The sequence below is a fragment of the Tachypleus tridentatus genome, chromosome 11, assembly GCF_004210375.1.
Source record: "Tachypleus tridentatus isolate NWPU-2018 chromosome 11, ASM421037v1, whole genome shotgun sequence".
NCBI classification, from domain to species: domain Eukaryota; kingdom Metazoa; phylum Arthropoda; class Merostomata; order Xiphosura; family Limulidae; genus Tachypleus; species Tachypleus tridentatus.
In genome coordinates, this window is record NC_134835.1 from 5,035,417 (window position 1) to 5,056,686 (window position 21,270).

The window sequence follows — 21,270 nt, forward strand, 5'->3', positions numbered from 1 at the left end:
AGCATAACAGAAAATGCTGGAAATGAATTTTCAGATGACCCCTTAACCTCTAAACAATGTATTGGTTAGCACATAATATCTAGGTGAGAAAACAAAACATACTTCATGTCTATTGACACTGTGGCTATTTCTCAATTTCCAGTGTCATTGGCTGCCCAGTTCAGTGGTTCTGTGAAGATATTATGTCAGCTGGTATGTGGAATACTTCTATTACTCTCCTATCTTGTTGCTTACGTGATCTGGCCAATTCCTCTTCTGATGGTTTTCCACTACTTCCTGTAGTTGTTTTTTATCACATCTGCTAGGCTTTTACCAGAAATGAGTATTTTCCTCAGTCATATACTCTTTTATTCTCAGGGTTCCTTTATTTTTCATGGTATCCCATTCTTGGTATGCTTTATCTTTTCAACTTCATACTAGTAACTACTTTTACTATTATTACTACCACCAGTATGCAACAGGTTCTGTCAAAATGAGGTGCCCTGTAAGATCAATTAGACACCTACCAGATGATATTATCTTATTATGGATTGCCACTCGTGGTATTCATGAATACAGCTAAAGAGGATCTTGCTAATCTTCATGTTGAATAAATTGTGATCAATTTGCTTTGAATAAAATAAATGTAGAGAACTTGATTCACCTATTGCACAGTGTCCAGAGCTCTGTTTTTCAGGACTCCCCAGTGCATATTAGCATCCCAGGCTGTATTAGTGGAGCTTGAAAATCTGTTGCAGACAAGAGGCTTTTCCACCAAAGTTGAGTGTGTTCAACCACTCTTGGAGAAAAGGGCAAAGTCAGGGGTCCTCCTTCTAAGGATCCTGGATATTTTTTTCAGATTTCAGTTAGAGTAACTCCAGCCTTCCTGGGAACCTACTCATAATTTTGGTTCATATTTTGCACACAGTTATCTAGATGGGGAGTGCAAAACCCTTCTCTTTGATCAGTGCAAGTTTCGTTTATCATTCATGGAAGTTGGTTCACTATATCGTAATTCTGAAACCAAAGCAGTTCCATCCTAAGTCCTTAGCTGAGTGCAGGTTCCACATAATTCCAGGGTTAAGTAGAATACACCTTATCCACTTGGTTAGTGACTGAAAATCAATGCTCATAATTCCAAACCAGATATACATACACACACTATTATGATCATAAAACTATTTAGTATAAACATAAGTAGTTTAATATAACAATTTGAAGTCATTCCAGACAGTCATTCTTTACTGCTTTAGGTTTAGATATTACACAGAAAAAAGTTTGAAATTTTTGAGACTAAGAAAAGTATTTTAAATCTAAACATGGAAATCAATACTCAGACTAGTATACAGAAATTCTCTCTCTATATATATGTATGTGTGTAAGTATTCACAGTAAGTAGTAAAAATACTCCATTAAAAAATATAATCTTTGTTGTGCAAAAAAACTTATGTTTACTTAAAGCCTGCCAAATGATGTGAATACATTGTAATATAACAAGCACAGAATAATTATTAGATCAGTTCCTGGGATTGAGCCTGTTGTGAAAAAGTTAAACTATAAAGAATCAATCTCTGCAAAGTTTTTTATATTAGTCACACACATTCTTTAAATATTTAGGTTTGAAACATTATTTTTTCGGACCATTTGATCCTGCTCTCGCTCACTAACTGATATCTTATTGTACTTTTCAGTCTTGTGTCCTTTCTAAAATATTTTTTAAAGTGGTATTGCCACAGTAATTTTGAAACTGTTTTTCTACATTTCATTCTAGTGTGGAACAGGAGGGTGTTTGTTTGAACACTCTTTGCAACTAGCTATAATTGTGGTAGGGAAGCAGTTCGTTAATGCCGTGATGGAAATGGGTGTTCCATAAGGTTTTTAGTTAAAAGATATTTATTTCAATAATTTCATGTAAGAACATTTTCTATGACAGTCAGCTCATTTTGAAACTTAAGAACTGTGTTGTAGGTTTTTTTCAAAAAGTGATTTTGATGTGTTCAAGATTTGTAGTTTATTAATGTTCAGTCAAACATGTAGTAAGTCAGATTGTATGTAAAGTTAAACTATTTATACATTCATGTCAACAACAAAACTGATATTATTTTAAAACTAGGTAAAAAATTTTGTTTTATATATCTAGATGGCTATTGTGGGTTTACAAGAAGTGGTCAGTGCATAAAAAGGGTGAGTGTGTTCATGAAAACCTTGCACCCACTCAGTGGGAGAGTGACTACAACTTAATAAACCAAGAAGAATTGGGTCTTTTTGGTGAATATCTTGAAATGGGTGAGGCTTAAGTTTAACTAAAATAATGATGTGAAAATAACTACACTAATAGATACATATGTTCCACATAAGAACTTGAACAGATTAAAATGGTACTTTTTCCATGTCTGTGAAAAATGTTAAATCTTTAACAATTACCTCGTAGTTTGTACATCATTCAAGAGCCTTAAAATAAAGTTATTCTAATTTAAGTTAACTGAGTAACTGACTACTATGGAAATGAATGATATATTATTTTAAGTTCCTCCACCATAGTTTAAAATATTTTTAAATATTTAATATATAATTAACAGTAAAGATTAAATGTGCAATATGATGATAATGCATGTGAAAACAATAGTTGGAGCAGCATTTAGAAAGTTTTTTGAAGACGCAGAAATGGATATGAACTGTGTTCATTGCTAAGCCTGAAGGGTTATAATGCTAAGATTAAGTGTTTGATTCCTGCTGTGGTTATGGGTCAAATTCCACATTGTACAACTTTGCATTTAACAACAAACACTTTTTTTTTTATGGGTTTCAGCTTGTTTTTCAGAACAGTATAATGTATAGAGGAAACATTTATTAAATACCTGTAAAACAGCTACACCACCTCAATGATTAGTATTTTCTGGTACAGCAATTTTAAAGGTCCTTTTCTGTGTTTTAGTTTGTTTGTTTTTTAAATGAAACATTATTATGCTACTTGATTTTGACGTTAATGTTTCTGTATTGACTTTTATGTCATACTAGAAATTAAATCTATTATTCAACCACCTCTAGACCTGAATCAACTACATTAGGTTAGATTTTCTCCATTAATTACAGTAACTTTAGACTATATTTAACTGTCTAATCATAAAAAACTTCCTTAAACATTAAATGTACAGTTTAGTTAATAAACGTTTCTGTAATTTGTTCCCCTTCTCCAGTGTTGCAGTTTGGATTTGTCACAATTTTTGTGGTTGCATTTCCTCTGGCACCATTATTTGCTTTACTAAACAACATCACAGAAATCAGGCTCGATGCTAGGAAGTTTATCACTTTCTTATGACGACCTGTTGCAGAAAGAGTTAAGAACATTGGTGAGTGCACAGTGTGGTGAATACAGCAAGCTGTTTAGTTTTAGTCTGTTAAGAAGAAAGTAAATTGACAATGTTTCATATATTTTATTTCAGACAAGTCTCTGATTTATTAAGTTACATACATTATGTATTATTCAGTGATGACGAGAACCCACTTGTTGAGAATTTATATAAAAGCGGCTCGTTTGGGCTGAGAAAACACCGAAGAAGGTCGAAACGTTGTTAAGCTCTTCTATGTAAGTGTTTTCTCAGCCCAAAAGCTTTTTCAATAATATTGGTAAATAATTGGTAATTTGAATTTAGTTGTTATTTAAATGTTAGTATGTATTAAAATATATTTGCCAACAAGACTGGCATGTACTATTCTCTTTTTTGACAGAAATATATTAAAATATACAAAAAAGAATAATGATACAATTTATAATAAGAGTTACTACAAATTATGGTTTAGGTACAAGAGTTTTAGAAACAATACTGAGTTTTATATATGGTCTAGAACTCGATATTTTATCGACAGTCCAGGTCCATGACAAGCAAATTCAATCCAAGTTGAGACTGTCACACCTCACTTAAGCTGGCTATCTTGTATGGCTTTGCATTGGTTACAATCTGACTTTTTCCAGGGATGCTATTTAATGTCCTTGTAAAAATACTAGCATCCCAAGTTAATGTGCTGAAATTGAATGGTTTGTAATGTTCAAAATCTACCACGTACCTTGGCTCCAATTTTGTAGTTTTATGATTAATTGGTGTTAATCACAATTATAGCTTCTGAGGCCTATATCACACTGACTTTAACTGACTAATAATATTCTTCCTGCTCTTGGCATGTTAGTTTATATAGTTTATTGTGAGTTTCTAGAATATTCACCAAAGTTGGAAGATGCTAGTGTTTTCGTAAAATAAATATTGTTAAATCTTATTCTTGTGCAATACATGGCCAACAGTATACGTCACATGCAAAAAAGAAAACTATACTGAAACAAGCATAGGTACTAAAACAAATGTATAATGGTAAATCTGTTAGAACAGAGAAATCACAGTCTGAAGCTCTTAAACTGTAGACAACAATGTCATGATACAAAATTTCTCTATGACATACAAACACTCTTCCATTAACTGAGTGAGGACTGTTATTAGTAAATAATAACAATCATTTGACAGTCATGTGTGAACCAATCAGTTGTAAGAAATATTTAGATTTTAGCCTTTTAGGTATTTTCATTATGACATTTCTAGTTACCCAGATAGTGAAGTAATCTAATATTCATACTTTGAAGTTTGTTTTATTTTAAACCTCGATTTTTTTTACACTAAATATACAGAGAAGAATTATTAGAGTTAATTAATAACTCCTGATTAGTCTTTAGTGATAAGTATTAATTCATAACTTAGCTGAGATATATATAATCCATTCTATACATGAATGTAATGTTAATGAAAGAGAATTGTTTTGTAAGCAAAAAATAATAAAAGATTAGACAGTAAAGTTATTGAAATATATTCCAGTTATCCTAATAGGTTGATTCTATTTTGATAGGAATATGGTACAGAATTCTTAATTCTGTTGGAAAGATTTCTGTCATCACAAATGTAAGTACAGAGAATTATGAGCAATGTTTGTACTTGTTCTTAATACTAACTGTTAGTAATATCACATACATTGATTACAGTGATAAAGGAATACTTCATACACATGTATGATATTAGAGTGAGACACCTTAAGAATCATTATAAGTGAAATAAACTCTGCATTTCCTTTCAAATTTTATCTAAATTATGAAATTATTTTGAGAAACGTTTGATGTTTAAAGTGATTATTAAATTAATGTAATTAATGTTATAAGTATAGGTCAGTTCCAAAACTGTAACTTAATATGATCTCTTTTAGAATTTCTGTATACTTGTGTATTTTTCTGCAATGATTTTCTAATGCATCTTTAGTGGGTTTATAAAATACATTGATGTGATTTCTTTTTATGAGTCAATTTACAGGTTTACACCTACTGACCATCGGTTGTTATTAATTAAAGACCAAATCTTGTGCATTAAAGAATAGTCATGGTGTTGATCTATCACAATTTTGATGCAATATAAAGATTTAATTGTTACTATCATGAAGAGACAGGAGTTTATAATGTATTACATATTAATGTCAATAGAAACAATAAATCGTTTTTAACCTTTCTGATCACTTGAAGTACAGTGTCATCATATTATTACTTTATTTTGGAATTATATAGTATAATAATTCTATATAGTAAATTGATGTTCATGTAATTCAAAAAGTAATGATGTAATAATAAATTTAAAATGAAAATGCTATTATATTCTGTTCTATCAAGCATGGTTAGTGATGCAATAGACATTTAACACAGTGAATTTTATTATTATCCATAATGTCATACCTATAAAACCGTGCACTATAATGTTTAAATATGTGAATATTTTTTTCTACATTGTCAAATCTACTTAATGGTGTGAAACAATAAGGTTTGTTCCTACACTATCAAACTAAATAATGTTGCAGTATATTATTTAAGGTGAAAGTGTGTTATTTTCTGAACTGTTAGTTCTATATTCTTACTTTTCAGGCATTGACCATCGCCTGTACTTCACGTTTTGTTAATAAAATATTCTATACATTTTTCATTTCACCAGATGGGTCACTGAATGGATTTCTGAACTTTACTCTGTCAGATTTCAATATCAGTGACTTTTCTGTTCATATGAATATAGTTTCTGAAACTGACACCAGTGTGGAATATTGCAGGTAAGTGTTAATTTTTGCTTTATTGTAACTGAGCATAGAAAAAAATGTGGTATCTCTTTAACCCTACTGACATGGAATATCAGTGTAGTGTCTCTTTACCCCTACTGACACAGGATATCAGTGTGGTGTCTCTTTAACCCTACTGACATGGGATATCAAAGTGCACAAATCACAACCATTTTACATAGATTCCTACTTTAACCCTTTCAGTGCATTTGGCAACTGCAGTCAACTTGAAGGCTCAGCGCGGCAGGTGACCTTCCTTTATTCCTGTTATTCTTATGTATTAAATTTAACATATATAGTATTGGGTACAATCACTGAATATTTCAGGGACTTTTGTTGAGTTATTGCCAAGATATCATGCTTTTAGTACTGATACCGTAATTAGTTGAAGTATCAAACATATATATTCAGCGTCATGCTAAACATTAAAAGTTATTCAGTGCCGAAAGAGTTAACCATACTGACATGAGATATCAAAGTGCACAAGTTACAACCCTTTTACATAGATTCAAACTTTAACCCTATTGACATAGGATATCAAATTGTGCAAGGTACAACCCTTTTATTGAGTTAGTTTCAAAGTTATCATCCATAGAAGTATTTTCTATCACTGCAACAACATTTTGACCACAAGGAACCAGATGCAAGGCAACTGCATGCAACACGATACATCTGGCGTGTATATCTAGGTGGAAATGATGTCTATTATGCATAGATACATAGCTTGTTAATTTTGTTTGATAGAGTATATTTAGTTACAGTTTTGTTGTAAATCGAATACCAAACACTTTTACTGTACTTCTTCACATCTTTAATTTTGTTGTCATCATAAAACTTATAATCTGAAAACCAACTACAACACTGTAAAATCATCATTAACAGATAAATCTAGGCTTGTATAAAAACAAGACAAATTGTGGGAAAAATTGGACAAAAAGTCGGATTTTTGTTTTGATGTTTATTATAAATTGATAATAGTGATGTTCTTACCCCTGTAATAAAGATCACTTTCCCTTTCTTTACTTTTGATAACTTTGCTAAATATTTTGGACTTGGATGTTCCTGGTGATATAAAAACAAACCACATTATGATCAAGAGTTCAGGTAAAACATCATATCTGTGTTAAGAAATTTACATTTTTAAACATGTATTTTTGAGAAACTTTCTCAAAAGAATATCTCTAGGGAACATTCAAACATTATTTTTATAACACAAAGTTTAAAAAGATGTTCGTATGACCACGGTGCCACAATACCATACTAGTAGTATGGTGTATACATAATGTTAGGACTCTTGTCGTAAATGTCGAAGTCTCACATAATTTGACCTAAAAGGTAGAATTATCGCCTTTAGACTGCTCTGATCATTCAGTTGTTTTCCCAGCTTTTCAGAAGTGTAATACAGCATATACTGATCTTAATTTATAGCCACAAAATACTTGAATTACACCTAAAAATTTGTCGTCTTTGCCTCTGTGTCCCTGTCTCGGATTATTTGTTTGTCTCATAAAAATTATCACCAGATGGCACCCTTGTATTTACCCCTAAGTAAACCTGTTTCAGATGTGTTTATATAATTACATAATCACAAGAGTATACATACATGTCCAATACTCTGATAGGTTACATGTAATCTATAAACAGTGGTATTGCTAAAGTGGCATTCTTTTCTAAAATTTTTCTTGGTATGATAAATTTCAAAATGAACTCACATACAAAGGAGGTTTTTTTAACAGCAAGTTATTTGAAGCCAAATAAATTACGGCTCAGAAAAGGTTCAGTGAGAAACGCTTATAAAAATATTACAAAACACACAAATAATGCAGTACTAAAGCAAATAAAACTAAACCAAACGAGACAATAACCCAAATATAACGTACGAAAACTGAAGCCATAAAAACATTAAACTAGCCGCATCTCCGTACCGCATCTCACAAGTCTTAGGTATTCAGCCCCCAATTTTGATCTAATTAGCAGAAAGACTTTTTAGCCACACAAGACCTTCTCAGGTTCAATCCATTAAAATACAAAATTTAATTAATCCAATTTTTAAAATATGGACACCATATTCTTCATTTTCACCAATTCCATTATTACTCTTCATGATACTTAAGGCACTTAACTAAGATAACATCACACCAATTCCATCATTACTCTTCATGACACTTAAGAGTCTTAACTAAGATGAATCTGAAATGAAACTTTTGATCAAGACACCAACAACCTCACCACTCTTTACAATATTTTCATTGGTTTCTAGGCATTTGACTACAATAATTTGTGTGTTAAGATCTGGAAATTTTTATATCTTAGTGGTTTGGTTGGTTAATTTAGTGTTTTATGGCACAAAGCAGCTAGGCTATTTGCACCAAACATCCAGAAAAAAGGTAATATTAAAGTAAATGTAAAATTCATAAAAGGAAATGAAGGTGAAAGAAAACAGAGTTAAAACATAAATAGCATAAAACCAACGTTTACATCTAGTCTACAACATTAAGAGAAAAACTACAGAAAGAAAAGTAAAAAGCTTTCTGTAGCATAATGGTAATCATCACAACCTGCCAGGAAGACTAACAGGTAAGTTCAAAAACCACCGTCAGTCACTTGAAGTTGACCTTTACAGTCCTGCTGTCGAGTAATTTAATGTTATGGCCATTTTCTAATTTCAAATCAAACTAGAGAGACTGTGATTCTTAAAAGGGAGCCACATTAAAAAAGGTGTAATGTATAAATTAAAAAACTTAAATGGCATTAAATAGATTAATGGTCTTTAAAAAACTAAAAATATTACCAAGGTGGACAGTATCACCATCATCAATAACAATGTCTAACGTTATGGACAAACCTTGGGACAGAATACGTTTGAAATGATGCCATCGTTGAGTGTCGTAATGACAGCAAGAGTGTAAAATGTGGCTTATTGTTATCTGAGTGTTACACAAACTACACACTAATACATGAGTTCCAGATAAAAGAAAACAATTAGTTAAAAAACTGTGACCAATGTGTAGTCTAGTTAGAACAACTTCCTCCTTCTGATCCTTATGGAAGCAAGACGGCATAAGCCCAATACAGGGTTTTATTTGGAAAAGTTTGTTTTTTCGTTGTTCACTTCAAGTGGACTGCCAGCTGGCGCAGAGCCGAGCCTTGAATACAGGATCATAGTCCATGTATGGAATAGGCACAGCAGTGACAGTGCCAGAGCAGATAGAGTTAGCTGCAGTGTCGGCTAGCTCCTTCCCATGAATACCAACGTGGCCCAATATCCAGAAAAACTGGATGGAAGTAGATGTTAAAGAGAAATGGGCCAGTCGGTTTTTAATATCAACAAAAACAGGGTGTGAACCAATGTGAAGCAATTCCAGGGCCAAAAGAGAACAAAGCAAGTCAGTATAAATAGTGCAGTTTGAGTACTGCTTAGCTTCTATGTGATCCAGGGCAAGAGAAATGGCATACAATTCAGCAGTGAACACAGAAGCTATAGAGAAAATACTGTGCACAACCACCAAACCACAACAAACCATGGTAGAACCCAAAAAGTCACCTGATTTTGAACCATCCAAATAAATAAGAATGGAAACGTTGTTTGAAAGATGTTCAATAAATAAATGACAGTACTTCCAATTGGGAGTATCAGTTCTTTTCAAATGACTTAAAGAAAGGTCACATTTGGGGACTGTAATAATCCATGGTGGGATGGACTGACCAGTGATACTGCAATGTTATCCATGGAAAGACCCAACCCCAGGTGGGATGCTTTGATAAGGAACGAAGTTTCAAAGCACATAGTAAAGACAGTTGCAAAGAGCAGAGGTGCAAAGAAGGTTCATGAGACTATGTATAAGTTCTGAACTGGGGAGGTGCAGAAAGTCCCAGTGCAGAGCTGAAGTCCTTCATGATGAACTGGGTCTAGCATCTTTAAGGTCGAGGGTCTGGCAGCTCCATAGTCAAGTTTCGATTGAATAAGAGCACAATATACCTTTAGCAAAAAACACCGACCCGCTCCCCAAGTGGTGGTAGAGAGGACACAGAGAATGTTCAGTGCTCTTGTACATTTGACCTGTAGGTGCTTAATTTGTGGTATAAAGGTCAGCTTATGGTCAAAGATAAGCCCCAAGAACTTTGTCTTAGGGACCACAGGCAGCACAGCTTCACCAATATGGAATTCAGGATCAGAATGAATATCCTGCTGGCAGCAAAAGAGCATGCAAACGGTTTTATTGAGAGAGAGAAATTAAAGCCGTTTGCTGTGGTCCACTTCAGGAAATAATTGAGGGCAGTCTGTAGCTGCCGCTCAATATACCTCATGTTCGACGACTGACATGAGATGTGAAAGTAAAAGACCTTTGATGAGGTCTGATGAGGATCTTGATACATCCCCAGGTCTCCCAAGTGTAAATTCTTCTCCCTTTGTTCAAATTCTTAGCTACTAGGGTGGTAAACCTAAGAGAGTTCCTCATTAATTGTGATACTGTTTGTATAGTTTAGATCTGTCTCCAAACAGCACTCTTGCAGCAAGAGTGTCCAGTCGATTTGAGGTTAACCACACACCATATGGTCTGATTGTGCCCTAACACTACACTTCTTGGCTCACTGACAACTTGTGTGCAAGTGTGCTTTGTTGGTTACGATCAAATTTCATCTATCTCTGTGATCCATAGGGGTCTTTTGTCTTTAGTTGGAGAATAGTGTACCATGATTAAGATTAGACAGTCTCCCATAGATGCATGCCATATAGATCCCTTACTGTTAAGTGTCATACGTAATTTTCTTTCTGTAAGGATCTCATATAGGTTTTATGTTTGCATTAACCTCTCCATCATTTTGTTATAGGATTCCATATGTTTTGTCCATAGAGATGAGATATCATCTTAGCAGTTAACATTTTTGTGACCTGAGAATGTGTTTCAAATGGACACTCACCTATGATAGTTTCCTACCCACCCTCCTCACTTCTGGTGTTCTTTCTTCTTGCCTCTTGTAAGAATTACATTATTTCGAGTGTAAGTGTTTAAGGGGAGATGCTGTATTAGAAGGTTGAGTTTCTTTCCTATTGGTGGAGAGGAAGAATTATAGGATTTCATCATGTACAGTTCATGTTAAATGTGATTTTTAAAATGGTGTTAGCTGACAGCTAATAGTATGCAGGTCTTCTGGGCACATACCTGAGAGATCAAGCTATTTCTGTGTAGAAGATCAATATCTATTGGAAATAAATTTTCAAGTAAAAAAAATGTTAACTTCACATGTAACATGAGACTATTTTTAAAAGTCTGCAAGAGCAAGAAGTTGGCAGACCTTCCTGGCACTGGTCTCTTCCGTGACAGTCCATGGAATGGTACATGCTGGACCAGACAATTAAGATAAATGTAATTCCAAGGATACCCCCAGCAACCTTGCAGAAGACCCTAACTTGACAGTGAGGACTGGTAATGCCAGGGCAAAAGGGATTGACAACTTTTTTGTTATTATTATTATTATTACCCTACACCATATGCAAATTTTGGAAAATAAGTATATCGTAGGAGGCAATGCCAGCTGTCTTGCAGGATCCAATAAAAGGAAAAGGGGTGGTGAAAAAGAAAATACACTTACCCTACTCAAAGGCCATGTGAAGATTGAAAAAAATAGCTGAGAGTTAAAACTCAGCAGGAAATAAAACAGGTTTTAAAGATAATGTATGAAAGACATGTGAGAATCATCCACAGGCAGTGAAAATGAAATACAAGAGAGTAATACATGATGAATTTAAATTGACAAAATATGAAACAGGCTGCAAGCATTAACATCCAGGGAATAATATGCAAACTGAAGGAGTTGGCTTATCCACACAGTAATAGTAGCAATCAACAGATCTAGACAATGAGGGGTCCAAAGGTAGAATGAAAAAATGACGGGAGCCCTTAAAATACGTACGTGCCAAATAGCACCAAGACAGCCCAAACCAGATGCAGAAGATGAGTCTAAATGGGAAAGAAAGAGGGGGAGGGAAATTGGAGAAAAAGTACAATCACCACCCCAAGTAACAGAAGAAAAGAAGCCTGGTCTGGGTAAAGTAAGTACAATTACAATGTAAGACTGTGAAAAACACTAATGATACTAAAATCAGAACAATGGAGACCATAGGTAAGGAGATGAAAATAAGTCTGGAAGACAATAATTCAAACAGAGCATGTGTGAGAGAATATAAAACCATTGTCAGGTCCCAACTAGGCATGAAAAGGGCCAGAATTAAGTGGGAAGGGCAAAATGTAGAAAACCTAGCTATCCAATAACCACCTACAGTGAAGGCTGACAATCCATAGCTAAACAACCATGTGAAAAGGACTGAATGGTAAGTCACAATAGAACAACCTGGAGGAAAAAAGTGATGGACAAAACAGTGGTGAAAAGTTTGCCACTTCTGTTAAGAGAAAAAAAAAATTGAAGGACAAGAGGAATGTGATACAGAAAGTGGTACACAGTTGGAAAGTCTAGATGGTTATGGACCAGGCAAATCCAATATATAAAGATGAAAGGATAACACCCCTAGATGAAAAAAGTGTGTTAAGTTGGAGCAATAGAGAGGTGAGACAGGTATATAGAAAATGATGAGATCAGTTCTGGTTAAGAGCTTCAACTGTCAGAGCTCAAGAAAAAAGTGATGTTGAGATGAGTGGCAAAAGCCTCCATGAGAGGGACAGCAAACCTGACAAAACACCTGAAAGAGGAGAAACCAAACTTTGGAGAGAATCTGGTCCAGCCAAAAGAGTTAATATGCCATAAGCACATGGCAAATATCAATGGAAATAAATCAAATGGGTAATCCCTAATAGTTGATGTAAGAAATAAGTGCAGAATATTCAGAGTAGATCATGTGTACAAATGATTCACAAGAAGAGATAAGAAATGAGAAAATGATGAAGAAACCACATGTATCTCACAGATGTTGATGTGCAGTAAATACTCTCTAGAAAGAACATGTATTACATAGATGTTGATGTGGAGTAAATACTCTCTAGAAACCACATGTATCACATAGATGTGATGTGGAGTAAATACTCTCTAGAAACCACATGTATCACATAGATGTGATGTGGAGTAAATACTCTCCAGAAACCACATGTATCACATAGATGTGATGTGGAGTAAATACTCTCTAGAAACCACATGTATCACATAGATGTGATGTGGAGTAAATACTCTCTAGAAACCACATGTATCACATAGATGTGATGTGGAGTAAATACTCTCTAGAAACCACATGTATCACATAGATGTGATGTGGAGTAAATACTCTCTAGAAACCACATGTATCACATAGATGTGATGTGGAGTAAATACTCTCTAGAAACCACATGTATCACATAGATGTGATGTGGAGTAAATACTCTCTAGAAACCACATGTATCACATAGATGTGATGTGGAGTAAATACTCTCTAGAAACCACATGTATCACACAGATGTGATGTGGAGTAAATACTCTCTAGAAACCACATGTATCACATAGATGTGATGTGGAGTAAATACTCTATGTACCACATAGATGTTGATGTGGAGTAAATACTCTCTAGAAACCACATGTATCACATAGATGTGATGTGGAGTAAATTCTCTCTAGAAACCACATGTATCACATCGATGTGATGTGGAGTAAATACTCTCTAGAAACCACATGTGTCACATAGATGTGATGTGGAGTAAATTCTCTCTGGAAACCACATGTATCACATAGATGTGATGTGGAGTAAATACTCTCTAGAAAGAACATGTATCACATAGATGTTGATGTGCAGTAAATACTCTCTAGAAACCACATGTATCACATAGATGTGATGTGGAGTAAATTCTCTCTAGAAACATGCCAGAAGTTGTTTTGTTTTTTTAAATCAGAAACAAGAACTAGCAATCATTTGATTTTAAGAGAGAATTACCAACTCCAAAATTTGTCACAGTAACACTCATTTGTATGTACCATGGGCAACTTTCCATTGACTAATCCCTCTATTTTTAACAAATGCTAATTCTCAAAACATTAGATTAACCAATTTACCATTTCCTTTATTCCATCTTGATCCACAACGTTTTGGAAAATCTCTACTCATGTGTCCCTCTTCGTAGCACTTGTAGCAAACTGCAATAATTTCCAATATTAAAAAACTAATTTTAAAATATGTACATGGAATGTTTTATGTGTATGCTTTAACTGTATGTTAGATAGTTTTATAAAATATTTTGAACATGCAGTTGGACAGTTATATTTAATATAACTACTTTCTAACATATATAATTCATAGCTGTTAGAAGGTGCAAATGATATTAAGATTTTCTCCATATATCAAAAAGCCCAAGAAAATAAATTTTCGGCTACGAAAACAAAATCTATGAATGCTATTACCTCTGCTCGAATGATCACCAGTATCTCCTCCTTGAGGAATTTCTCTGTCACTGCCAACAGTTGAACTAAATCTGTTACTAATTCTACTGCCAGGCACACTATTCTCACCATTTTTAGGCTTAAGACACTGATTTCTATGAGACTGCATGTTACATTCGGCTCAATATGATGAGGTCTCATAATCGTCCCAATTATTGTTGCTGTGACCATTAGTATGACTGCTATCTGAACCTGAAGTCTCTTGACTAGTGAGAGAAACATGCATGTATCTATAGCAAAAAAATATTCAACATAATAAGATTGTGTACTACTTTAAAACATTTAAGATTTGTGTTGTGTGATGAAAGCTCATCCCTGAAGGTTTTCTTTAAAAATATGATTAAATGACAACAGCAATCACCATATACTTCAATAAATATAGCAACAGCTGTATTAAAAAAATGTATTCAAGAACAGCTGATATGGGTATTAACACTTTTACTGTTAAAGAGGGAAGAAAGTTTCGACCTTCCTAGGTCATCTCCAGGTTAACATCTTTGACTGAAGATGAAAGGCGGAAGACTTTCAAAACGTTGTTCTCTACACTTGTATCTCCACAACAGACAGTTGTCATCCATTCTACATCATGACCTAGGAAATTCAAAACGTTGTTCTCTGCTAATCAATAAAAGTGTTAATACCCTTACCAGCCATTCTGAAATACATTTTTATTTCAAGTGGGTTTCTTGTCATCAAGAATGTATTACAAAAAGTGTCTAACTGCTACATATTCATCAAATCCAATGATATATAAAAAAATCTTAATATGTATTATCTACTAAATGTACAAACAGAATAACTATTGGGGACTCAGAGATGTAATTGTGAGGATGAAATTATAAGTAGGTCACTAAGATTGAATGCTATGTACAAGGAAGAGCAGGTTCACTGGTTGCATCATTTCAGGGGTAAATAGATCTTTTTAAATGGATGATTTACATTTAAATAAGATAAAAGGTGGCTTGCTGCTGTTTTTTTGTTTTTTTTATAAGGGATATTACTGTAAGGGCAACTTTAAACTAGACTAAGACTAGACACTGGAGAGAGGGGGGGTATGGTGCAGGAACAGGAAGTAATGGTAGCTTTGATGGTAATGTCAGGATTGAAGTGTGATTTTTAAAGGATTATACATGAAGGGTCAAACAAAAATTTTAGTGTCGGTAGTATTACTTTACTTTGCAAGTTCATATTTTATGATTTAGTGTTGTTTTTTTTTATAATGTGTTAAAAGTAAAGAATTCTTAGAAGTTGTGTTTGCAAGTTACTGATGTTGAGGATATAGAGATTTCTAGTAGGCCTATGTGACAGGCATATAAATAGCAGCAAGTAGATGAAAGAAGGTGAAAAAAAGAGAAAAAGTTAAGCCAGCTGACAGAGATTTGGTCAGAAAAAGGTTACAAAACTTAAAATTAACTATCACAGGAATAAGCAGACTAGCAGTTGATATGTTAAAGCAAGATTAACAGTTTTTTGACATTTTAGGAGAATATGTTGTCTTGTCAAAGAGTATTTTAAAGCAATCAAACTTGCCTGTGTAGACTGACAAAAAACAAATAATTATTTGGAAATATGCCTATATGCAAAAGCAGACATTTATTGGAATTAGGCCTAAAAATGAAGAAGCAGATGAGTATTGGAAGTTCAGAATACAACTGTGGTAACTCATGAAGCAGAGGACAATAATACTGTTGTGATAGAAAGAAACAAGAGAGAAAGAGAGAAGAAAATGCATAAGTGAATTATACATTGATAATGTTCAAGAAAATAGTTCAGCTTGTCAACTTGATTCTGAAATAACTGAACTGGTCTAAATGGACTTTTGATAAGAGAACTGTATAGTATTTAAGATACAACTGTGATATACACAGAGCAAAGACTTTCTGTAATATGCTATTTCAAAACAAGCAGAATGCATGCTCTTCTTTCATTGCTGAATTTATCACCAACAAATTACAGACACCTACTGTAGAAGAACCTTTAATCCAACACACCCATGAAAATATTTAAAACACTTGAGCACACAACATACATACTTTTAAAAGTAAGTCACTGACATAAAGGTTAATATCCAATATTTATAGATCACTGTTATCAAATTCTACTTTTTTTCCAGCTTTTCCAAGTAAACTTAAGAAATATTCCTTGGCTGGAGCAGTTATTAGAGGAAAACAAAACTGAATAAGATGATCATGTTAATTTGGAGACTTAAGAAAAATCGGGGTGGAATGAGGGGCATAAAGAATGATAAAGGTTTGTGGCAGTTAATATTAACCAAGGGTTTTGAAGGTTAAGGATTTGTTATACAAGTCACTTCCTACTAATTTATTTGGTCTTTGAATAATGGACAGAATTCAGAAAACAAGAAGTTGCTAGTGTTATTTTTCTTTTCAAAGAAGGTAATAAAACACAGATGATAATAAAAAACTTCCAATAATTCTAGGTCTTACAACAGTGAAGAAAAAAGTTTTAAATATGATAAATGATGCTGTACAAAGCCATTTAATAAAGATTAAAATAGCGTTGGTTATTCAGTACGTTTCACTACAAAACATTCTTATCTTAACGTTTTTTCTTACATTCTTTGAAGAGGTTACTGCTTATGTATGAGGGTGTGTATTGGTTATATCTGAATTTTCAGAAAGTATATGACAAAGTGCCAAAGTCTTGTATTAAAAAAATGCTATTTACCTTTATGGGGATAATTTGGCTCATTGGATAGATAACTGGCTAGATAAAAGAAGGCAGAGGTGTATTATAAATGGAGATTAGTCAATGTGAGAAGAGAGTGCAAATCATTTACCACAGAAATTGTGTGTACTCTGCACAATGAATTAGAACCACACACTGTTGACTTTTCATTAATTATTGATGTTTGCACAGATACAAATGACTCAAACTACGAATTTCTAGGTAATAGGAAAAAATCAATCATATTACATAATTCAAGGCTTATACGGGAAAATAATACCTCAAAGCTTGTGGATATTAAAATGCCACGTCTGAGAGTATTCTGGAAGCAACCAAGGATTTTAATTCTATGCCAAGTGAATCAATACCCAAGATAAGAGGATTTTGAGTGGATGGTGACACACTGCTGGCAAGCACAGCTCAAAGGTTGGAATTTGCAATCAAGGGCATCCATTCACCTGTTCTCTTAAAATTCTTCAAAGATGCTTAGAGAAATATGAAGTAGTTTAATATAACATAAGCAAACTACTCTTTCTAAGCTTCTGACTAACTGGCTAAGCATTATACTGCAGAAAGAACACTTTCTAAAAACAACCAAAACTAACACAAGAAAACTCAGATTTAAAAACTTGTTTGGCTTGAGGTGATTTTGGAAAATAAAAGTAGTAAATTCTCATCGTGTCAACAAAATAACATTGTATACTAGCATATTAGACATCTCTTTAATAAAGTGAACACACAAATTTCTAGTATTTTTCAATATTTTCTTGTATAAACATGTATATTTTATTACCAGAAGATGCTCGAGGAGAGCCTGTTCCAACATCCCAGATGTATAATAGTAGCAGAAATTGACATTAAAACCATCTGTCATCAATGCTTTGGAATAAGTGACAGTGCAATGCTACTTGGACTGTGCACTTGCCAATGTGTTAAAGAAATTCCATAATTGGGAGAAGGAGATCATGTGCTAAACTCCTTTTGCTTGTAAGTCAGACCAAATTAATTTTAGCAGTAAAATATTGGAAAGGAATGTTGATAAATTCCTTTTGCCCTAGCTAATCATTATTCTGGATCATTACCCTCTGGTGTCACCTGTACTTTCTTGTAGAGAAGATCACTATAGCTCCCTAAGCAAAAATAGTCAGTAAACTTTTCCACTAGTGAGTCAAATGACACCTGGATAGTATTACCTCTTGTTTCTCCAAGAGAACACAACAATGTAAAGACCTTCAGTCAGATTTTAAGTTATGCTTTGGTCTACTACTTCAGTTTGAATCCACTGAAGCTCTTTTTTTTTATTGTTTTGACTGTTAAACAAAGATTGCTTTCACCATGCTTATAGATTTGTGTTCAGTGTTCTTAACCATCACCTCAATCAAAACTGAGAGAAAAAAAAGAGATTTCTCCACATAATTCTTGAGCAAATCTAGGTACTGAGGTCACTCCCTGGCAAGTCGAGATAAACTGTATCCAGAAATACCATAATAACATTACTATACCCACTGCTTTGACAAAACAAGTAAATGCACAGGCCACGATTATTTCCAATGTAAAATGAGGAAAGCCATCCCAGGAAAAACAAGTTCTGTCAAACTGGACAATTGAAGAGGACACTCACTAAATAATGTGAAAATTAAAGATCTGACAGATGACCAACAATGTTATAAGCCATCAAAGATGTTTTAGACAAACTACAGAAGTGATGAAGTTTTATAGTAATAAACACATTTGAACAAGTGTTGATGTGACCACCAACTACCATCCTTATGATATAGAACAGGGATTCTAAACCTTTATGTTACCAAAGAACTCTTATTCCTAAATTTATTTGCAGTGGATCGAAGCTGTATACAAGTGAAACATGTTATATTATTGTTGCAGACAAAATTAAACATTAAATTTATTTAACTAAATTTACAAACAAATGACACATGGACCTCTTTCATAACTTGCTAATAAATGCCCAATGTCCACCCTCCTTATATTTATAAGGGATGGAAAGCTTAGATTTCAACCAATCAATTGTCTATCTTTTCTATCACTTCATTACAGATAACCAACATTTTGGGTTTATGAGAATAAAAAAAAATATTTTGCTTTGAGGAGTTCATCCAAATGTTTAATGGCTTTATGGCTTTTCTCACATACTTGGAGAACCAGAAAACTGACAGTTACAGAACAATCTTAGCTTTCTCTTTGATAACAATTTTATTTGTAGAACCCTTGAAACAAGTCCACAGAACACTAAGGTTTTGTTGAACAAATTTTACTACATGCTGTGAGGGGGCCTCAACACCATGAAGAAATTCAGTGGTTAGTGCTACAATCTAAACAAGAACCACTGACCAGCTCATGAGAATGACCAACACCAGTTCTTAAAAATGGTAATGTGAGAGTGGTCAGTTTTACCCTCACTGAAATCAACACATTAAAAAAGAAAATAGAGGGATAGGGTCAGATTATTTATTACACATGAAAGGCACAGTTCCTAGAGCCTATGAAATTTCAAACCAAAATCTATAATTTATCTAACTTTTTGTTTAACTGATATGGCTGATAGGACCTACAGCCTATGCCCTACAATTGTCTGGATCCAGCACTATGGAGGGACACAGGTTAATAAGTCAGCAAGCCAGTTGAGCAATGCCTACAAATTTTGTTGTAAATAATAGTACTGTTATTCTTTAAAAAAAACAAAAAAAACTTTAAGATCTGAATACATTTCATTTATTGACTTTTACTGGAGCTGATTGAAAATTAAGATAGTAGCAGTACTGCACTAGAGTGATACCCATTAGTGAGGTATGTATTAAAATGTTATTATGTAGAAAATTTCAGTTTCTTTGGAAACTTGACAAGCATTACTGTTAAAATGAATCAATGCCACAGAAGTAACAGCTGTCAAAACAGTGTTTGGTCTTGATAAATTAAAATACTTTGCTTTGAAGTTCTTCTCTTACCATCAAGACTATAACAGTTAAAGATATGTACATAAATGACTCAATATCAGGCTAAGAACCATATCACTGGTTACCAGTAACTGACCACTACAGCACTAACTAAATCACTCCAGAATAGTGTAAGCCAACTAAACATTAAATGAAACTCATAGTACAAGTAAAGATTACAACCTGTTACAGTACCAGAAACCTGCATTACCCAATTCTTAGACAGATGCAACTTCATCCCTCACTTAAATCATTATTAATCTGCAAGAACCAACCCTTTACAAACTGTTCAATGTTATACATGCACGATTTTCATTTCTTCACAGGATGCACACAATTTACAAACGACCTAGCCATACACAGCTTGAAGGAAGAAACATCAAAAACACACAAACATCCAGCAGAAGAACAGTAACCAAATTATGAAAGGCCCTTACATTTTCATTATCAGAATAACAAGTTGTACAGTACTGACCGGGAATTTATATCTATAGAAACAAAGGGAAATACTGCTGGATTTGTTCTACACCAAAATATACAAGTTGTTTGAATTAATGTTAATTATACTGAATTTAACTTTATAAGTAAAAAAATGTTTAATATGAACATAACAGAATGAGACCTCAAGATAAACATTTTCAAAAACTACAGCATGAGACTTGAAAAACTTAACATTACATAAATCACCACTAGTTTTTCCACATATTTCTCCAATTTGGTCCACACTGTAGTTGGTATTAAAACTTAAGTACACAAAGTATTTGCATGAAATTTTATGAGAGTCTGATTCCTGTACACATTCATCTATACACAATGAATCAATGGTTGTCATGTGAACCAAAATATCTTTATGGGATTGTACTCATTTGATGTGAAGATCATCTAGGAAATGTATCAAATTGGCGAGGTTATTGAAAATTAAGATGGCTGGTATGGGTATTAAAATTTTAAAATAAAATACAGAACAATGTTTCAACCTTCTTACATCTTTTTTAGGTTAAAAAAAAGAGTTTGAAACTCACTGTTGCTGGACAAGGGTGAATATGTTAGAAATTGTAAGGGGTGCTACAGTTAGATGCTTCGTTATTAACTAATGTACATATAC

At 33.6% G+C, this 21,270-nt stretch overlaps 1 long non-coding RNA gene across 1 annotated transcript; it reads left to right on the top strand.

The window, feature by feature from the left end:
• The first annotated feature begins 2,122 nt into the window (after window positions 1-2,122).
• LOC143231413 (uncharacterized) lies at window positions 2,123-6,346 on the top strand. Its single transcript, XR_013016909.1, has 4 exons — window positions 2,123-2,265; window positions 3,177-3,329; window positions 4,870-4,922; window positions 5,991-6,346. It is a non-coding gene; the product is annotated as an uncharacterized LOC143231413 (long non-coding RNA).
• Window positions 6,347-21,270: the final 14,924 nt, after the last annotated feature.